Source organism: Idiotropiscis lumnitzeri, unplaced genomic scaffold (assembly GCF_059441095.1).
Source record: "Idiotropiscis lumnitzeri isolate Australia: NSW breed Sydney's pygmy pipehorse unplaced genomic scaffold, RoL_Ilum_1.0 HiC_scaffold_69, whole genome shotgun sequence".
Lineage (NCBI taxonomy): Eukaryota > Metazoa > Chordata > Actinopteri > Syngnathiformes > Syngnathidae > Idiotropiscis > Idiotropiscis lumnitzeri.
The window spans coordinates 692,915-700,219 of record NW_028283607.1 but is presented as its reverse complement, the minus strand read 5'-3'; the positions used below and the strand labels follow the sequence as shown (position 1 = coordinate 700,219).

The following is a 7,305-nucleotide window of genomic DNA, read 5'->3' as shown; positions in this document are numbered from 1 at the left end:
TTGAACAATCGGCATTTGAAAATAGCTAAATTTCATGAAAACTCCAATCCCTGGGGAAAAAACTGAGAAAATGAGCTTTTTGTAAACTGATGCATTTTGACCATAATTTGAACTTTGACACTATTATTTATGGCTTTTATGACACCTCTAACATCTAAATAATGCATGCCTTCTATAAAATAAAAAAAAGCACAAAAAATATGTTTTTGATAAAATAAATTTATTTGCACATAACACTAAACGACTGAACTGTTGAACTATGTACAAAAATGAAATACATCAGTGTCATACATACTTTTTTTTTGTGTGATATAAAATAAAACAGTTGCCTTGATGCAAGGGCACACAACATAGTTCACACCACATTCTTGTTTCACTCCGTTTGCCTTTGCGCAAACAGACCCGACACTTTCGTTGTGGTCTGGCTTTGCTGGTCCGTGGAAAATAGGCGAGCTTGTGTTTGTCCACTGGGGTTTGTGTGAAAATAATTGTCTGGGAAGTGATTGCTGGCATCCGCGATGTGCTGCAGAAGCTCATCCGTGAGAAACAGCTGCAGGAAATCAGCTGGCTCCTCAGACTCCAAATGGGCAGCGGCATTCAGTGGTCCAGGGGTTGCTGTAAAGTCGATTTTCCTCGGTTGCCATCCAGTGTGACGCCATCCGGAACCACTGCTTCCTGATGCACAACCTGTAAATTACAGAAATATAAACAATTGGAAATATATATTTATTGCTGCATTTTATTGCTGGCGTGTGAAGTTTCATATTATAATTTACCTTTCTTTACACCAACAAGACGAGGAGGAACTTTCTTGCCGCGGGATGCACAATCTGTGAATTTTAGAAAGTATGCATGATTACCACACCATTCAGTATTGTTGTTTCCTCGTCGGGGAGGAGATACGCTCGCGTCTAACTGCACATTTATGCGACATTTTCTGCCCGCAAGATGCATGATATGTACAATAAAAGCATGAGGGGTAAAACCACATGTTCAATGGTAACTTGCGAGCGCTTACCTCCTCGTTCGGGGGGATCTGGTGAGGACTCTCAGCTGCTTTGGCTATTGTCCGAAGGCAGGCGATGCAGGCCGCAAGGCACGCGCACCCTCTTTAGACGCCTGTTTGTTGAGACGACGACGAAGCGTCATCCTCTCAACCAAAGCGTCTCCATCGCCTTGATGCTTTTAGGAAGCTTTTTTTTTTTACAAAAAAGCATTCCTCGATCGTCATTTGCTTGGAGGATTTCATTGCTAACGCTACTAATGCGACTGCTGCTAGTGCTGCCGATGCTGCTGCTACCCACGCTGCTCTCCGCACTTATAAGTCTACCCCAGGATCCCGCCCCCCATTTGTACCTCTGGCGCAGATTCAAGGCGGATCTTTTGCACCTCTGCCCCCTGCTGGGTGATTTTTACATGATTCACAATGCGGACAAGGCTGATTCTCAGTCAGAGGTTGCATCAGACCCTTATGTACACTATGACGTAAAAAAGACAGGAAACGAATATAAACATATAGATGTCTTCAGGTACCGACTCTTTATGTACATGTGAAGTTTTGGATTTTTAGCAGCATGTGCATGAGAGTTATTAAGCATTTTGTCCATTGCGGCGAAGGAAATCTTAAGTGAAAACTTTGAAGCCCCGCCCCCGTCATATAGTATTTCGGAAACAAAAGATTTTAGCCCCAGTGTTTGTCCCAGGTCTTAAGATGCTACAGACAGAATTTTAAGGCAATCAGATGAAGCCTTTAGGATCAGGGTGCAAAAGAATGACCCCTGTAAACATGCAAAAAAGGGCAAAAGTCGGACTTTCAAAAATTCATAACTCACTTCCTGTTCATATTAGACGTTAAAATATCAAATTTTTCGCCATGCCCGATGAGACTGCCAAGTTTGGTGAGTTTTTGTGCATGTTTCGGGGGTCAAAAATGCGATCGAACAATCGGAAAAATAATAATAATAATAATTTCAACAAAAACAATAGCGACTTCGCAGCGGTCGCTGCTCAGGCCCTAATAATAATAATAATAATAATAATAAAAGTAATAATATTTTCTACAAAAACATTAGGGACCTCGCAGCCGTCGCAGCTCGGGCCCTAATAACAATTTCTACAAAAACAATAGCGACTTCGCAGCGGTCGCTGCTCAGGCCATAATAATAATAATAATAATAATAATAAAAGTAATAATAATTTCCACAAAAACAATGGGGACCTCGTAGCGGTTGCTGCTCGGGCCCTAATAATAATTTCTACATAAACAATAGGGACCTCGCCGCGGTCGCTGCTCGGGCCCCAATAATAATTTCTACACAAAGTCCATTGTGGTGACCCGCCCCTTTTAAGTAAATTCAAAATGGCCGACTTCCTGTAAAACCTAGCTCATTGCTCCAAGAGACTTTTTTGTAGGTCTTGGTCTTATACATACAGTGAACCCTCGCTACTTCGCGGTTCACCTTTCGCGGGTTCAGTGCTTCGCGGGTATAAAAAATATTCGGGGGCATTGTAGTTTCGCCGAGCGGCACGACGGGCGCTGGAGCGGTTAGACGGCCGGCGTGTGCCGAAGAAGAGCGTGGGCGAAGAGGAGAGTGGACGAAGAAGAGCACGTTCCCCCGGACACGATCGGTGGCGACGTTTCGCGCGGTTCGGACCGTACCAGGGCTCCGGCCGGCGTGCGTGGCAGTTAAGCCGTAGAGGAGCACCGTCCCCGGGCACGGGCGGTGCCAAGCGGCCCCTAAGTTTAACCGAATGGAAGCTCTGGAGGAGGAGGGCATGCTCGCGTCACAGTAAGCCGAAGAGGAGCACCTTCCCCGGGCACGGGCGGTTCCAAGCGGCCCCTAAGTTTAACCAAATGGAAGCTCCGGAGGAGGAGGGCATGCTCGCGTCACAGTAAGCCGAAGAGGAGCACCTTCGCCGGGCACGGGCGGTTCCAAGCGGCCCCTAAGTTTAACCGAATGGAAGCTCCGGAGGAGGCGGGCATGCTCGCGTCACAGTAAGCCGAAGAGGAGCACCTTCCCCGGGCACGGGCGGTGCCAAGCGGCCCCTAAGTTTAACCGAATGGAAGCTCCGGGGGAGGAGGGCGGGCGTGTGTCACAGTTAAGCCGAATTGGAACACCTCTTCCGCCCGGGCACGAACGGAGCGCGAAGCTGTCAGTTATGAATGAATAAATGAATAAATAAATAAATAAATAAAGAATGCCACCTTTCATTTCACAGGGAACACCGGACGGCGTACCAGCAGGTAAAAGTCGGAGTAATTAAATAAATACAAAAAGAATGGCTGGGGAATAAAAAAATAATACGTTTTAATAATAATTTGGTTTTTTTGTTATAACATGAATTTCACTCTCTCTCTCTCTCTCTCCCCGTATATATATATATATATATATATATATATATATATATATATATATATTTATTATATATATTGTATTTTCTTTTAAGCATTTTTGAAGGTGCGCCGCTACTTCGCGGATTTTCAGTTTCCGCGGGTGGTCTCGGTCCCCATTAACCGCGATAACCGAGGGTTCACTGTACTCCATAAAATTTACAAAAAGCGAGGTGAAACACTCAACCAGGGCTGCATTTTTGAACATTTCTCGAGGGCCATGGCGAGCCATTTCAAAAAAGCTGCACAACTAACGTATAAAATATTGATAAATTTGCTCTGCCTGATGTGTGTGTCAAGTTTCACGAGTTGTCGTTCATATTTAGAACCTCATAATCAGCGTTGTTTTATTGCCAAACAGTGCAATGCCACTCCCACAACTTTTCACGAAAAAGGATGAATTTCGTATTGTGACATCCTCATGGCCGAAACAGTCCTCCGAGCATATATGAGGGCGACCTTGTTGAGTTGCACGGAGAAAAACATCCAAGAAAATAACTTGTATTAGCTTTTACCAGTTGGTGGCGCTACTACTACGATGAAAAATAAGTTGGTAGATGTCTTCAGGGCTGAAGTATCCTCAAATGTGTACAACTTCGAGAAGATAGGATCATCTGAGTCATGTTGCCGGAGCTTTTGTTGCCACAAAGTACAATCGGACTTTTCAGCACCGTAATAGCCACGCCTTTTGCCAAAACGTCACAAAACTCGGCAGAGAGTAAGATCATTGTCTTGAGTCTTTTCTGACTAATTTTCAGTCGGATTCGTCAAAAGGGCACGGTGCAGTACGTGAAAATTAAAATAAAAACAAATTTTTGATTCCACTTGGCGGCGCTGTGTGTATAACAAAATAATAACATTAAGATGTCTTCAGGTCGGGACATTTTATTTACAGGTGAAGGTTTGGATTTTTAGGAGCATGTGCAGGGGAGTTATTAAGCATTCATTTATTTGTATTAGGTTCATTTTGTCTTCTTATTATTGATATTTGACAGATTCATTAAAAGCAGACAATTATGTTTTCGGTAAATTTTTTACCTGACATGTTTCGGCGAGTCTTTCGCCTTCTTCAGAGTGTCGCATGATGGTGTCTTGAGACCCGTCTTTATCAGCTGATGTTCCATGAGGGTGTGACTTACCTGTCAAAAAAATGAAAAATCAGAGCAGTAAAAGAACAAGCACAACATGAACATTACAAATCAGCAATCACTGACCACTGCAAAAGGGAAAACCACATCATGGACCGGGAGAAGGGCAGGGTCATCCGCACAGAAGAGAACAAACAACAGCGCTGGATCAGAGAGGCCATTGAGATCTGCAAGCAAGGCATAAAAACCATGAACAGAGACAAGGGAGCCTTCATCCTCTCTACCACCTGGACCAGCATCTTGGCGGAGTTAACGGACAGCGGGGGGCGTGACTTGCCTTCATTCTTGTGACAGGTAAGTCACGCCCTCATGGAACATCAGCTGATAAAGACGGGCCACAAGACACCATCATGTGACACTCTGAAGAAGGCGAAAGACTTTCGTATTGTGACATCCTCAAGGCCTAAACACTCATCCGAGCAAATATAAGGTAGATTTTGTTAACCTGCCCGGAGAAAAACATCAACGAAAATAATTTGTATTTGTTTTAACCAGTTGGTGGCGCTACCACTGCGATCAAAAATAAGTTGGCAGCCGTCTTCAGGGCCTGAATATCCTCAAATGTGAAAAATTTCGAGAAGATGGATCATCTGAATCATTTTGCAGGAACTTTTGTTGCCACGGAGAATAATCAGACTCTGCGGCACCGTAATAGCCACGCCCTTCGAAGGAAAGTCACAAAAATAGGGATAGAGTAAGATCAATGTCTTGAGTCTTTTCTAGCCAATTTTCAATCGGATTCGTTAAAAGGGCACCGTGCAGTACGTCAAAATGTAAAAAATGATATTGATTGGCGCAAGGTGTATAACTGAATATAAACATATAGATGTCTTCAGGTACCGACTCTTTATGTACATGTGAAGTTTTGGATTTTTAGCAGCATGTGCAAGAGAGTTATTAAGCATTTTGTCCATTGCGGCGAAGGAAATCTTAAGTGAAAACTTTGAAGCCCCGCCCCCGTCATATAGTATTTCGGAAACAAAAGATTTTAGCCCCAATTTTAGCCCCAGTGTTTGTCCCAGGTCTTAAGATGCTACAGACAGAATTTTAAGGCAATCAGATGAAGCCTTTAGGATCAGGGTGCAAAAGAATGACCCCTGTAAACATGCAAAAAAGGGCAAAAGTCGGACTTTCAAAAATTCATAACTCACTTCCTGTTCATATTAGACGTTTAAAATATCAAATTTCTCGCCATGCCCGATGAGACTGCCAAGTTTGGTGAGTTTTTGTGCATGTTTCGGGGGTCAAAAATGCAATCGAACAATCGGAAAAATAATAATAATAATAATTTCTACAAAAACAACAGGGACTTTGCAGCGGTCGCTGCTCAGGCCCTAATAATAATAATAATAATAATAATAAAAGTAATAATATTTTCTACAAAAACAATAGGGACCTCGCAGCCGTCGCAGCTCGGGCCCTAATAACAATTTCTAGAAAAACAATAGGGACCTCGCAGCGGTCACTGCTCGGGCCCTAATAATAATTTCCACAAAAACAATGGGGACCTCGTAGCGGTCGCTGCTCGGGCCCTAATAATAATTTCTACAAAAACAATAAGGGACCTCGCCGCGGTCGCTGCTCGGGCCCCAATTATAATTTCTACACAAAGTCCATTGTGGTGACCCGCCCCCTTTTAAGTAAATTCAAAATGGCCGACTTCCTGTAAAACCTAGCTCATTGCTCCAAGAGACTTTTTTGTAGGTCTTGGTCTTATACATACAGTGAACCCTCGCTACTTGGCGGTTCACCTTTCGCGGGTTCAGTGCTTCGCGGGTCTAAAAAATATTCGGGGGCATTGTAGTTTCGCCGAGCGGCACGACGGGGCGCTGGAGCGGTTAGACGGCCGGTGTGCGCCGAAGAAGAGCGTGGGCGAAGAGGAGAGTGGACGAAGAAGAGCACGTTCCCCCGGACACGATCGGTGGCGACGTTTCGCGCGGTTCGGACAGTACCAGAGCTCCGGCCGGCGTGCGTGGCAGTTAAGCCGTAGAGGAGAACCTTCCCCGGGCACGGGCGGTGCCAAGCGGCCCCTAAGTTTAACCGAATGGAAGCTCCGGAGGAGGAGGGCATGCTCGCGTCACAGTAAGCCGAAGAGGAGCACCTTCCCCGGGCACGGGCGATTCCAAGCGGCCCCTAAGTTTAACCGAATGGAAGCTCCGGAGGAGGAGGGCATGCTCGCGTCACAGTAAGCCGAAGAGGAGCACCTTCCCCGGGCACGGGCGGTGCCAAGCGGCCCCTAAGTTTAACCGAATGGAAGCTCCGGGGGAGGAGGGCGGGTGTGTGTCACAGTTAAGCCGAATTGGAGCACCTCTTCCGCCCGGGCACGAGCGGAGCGCGAAGCTGTCAGTTATGAATGTATAAAAGAATAAATAAATAAATGAATAAAGAATGCCACCTTTCATTTCACAGGGCACACCGGACGGCGTACCAGCAGATAAAAGTCGGAGTAATTAAATAAATACAAAAAGAATGGCTGGGGAATAAAAAAATAATACGTTTTAATAATAATTTGGTTTTTTTGTTATAACATGAATTTCACTCTCTCTCTCCCCGTATATATATATATATATATATATATATATATATATATATATATATATTTATATATTTATTATATATATTGTATATTTTTTTAAGCATTTTTGAAGGTGCGCCGCTACTTCGCGGATTTTCAGTTTTCGCGGGTGGTCTCTGTCCCCATTAACCGCGATTACCGAGGGTTCACTGTACTCCATAAAATTTACAAAAAGCGAGGTGAAACACTCA

General features: G+C 44.4%; 1 long non-coding RNA gene across 1 annotated transcript; it reads right to left on the bottom strand.

Annotated features, from left to right (window-relative positions):
- Positions 1–590: 590 nt before the first annotated feature.
- Positions 591–1,306, bottom strand: LOC148315641 (uncharacterized). The gene is made up of 3 exons (XR_015840731.1): positions 1,019–1,306; positions 777–830; positions 591–687 (listed from the first exon to the last, which is right to left on the bottom strand). It is a non-coding gene; the product is annotated as an uncharacterized LOC148315641 (long non-coding RNA).
- Between the last annotated feature and the right edge of the window lie 5,999 nt (positions 1,307–7,305).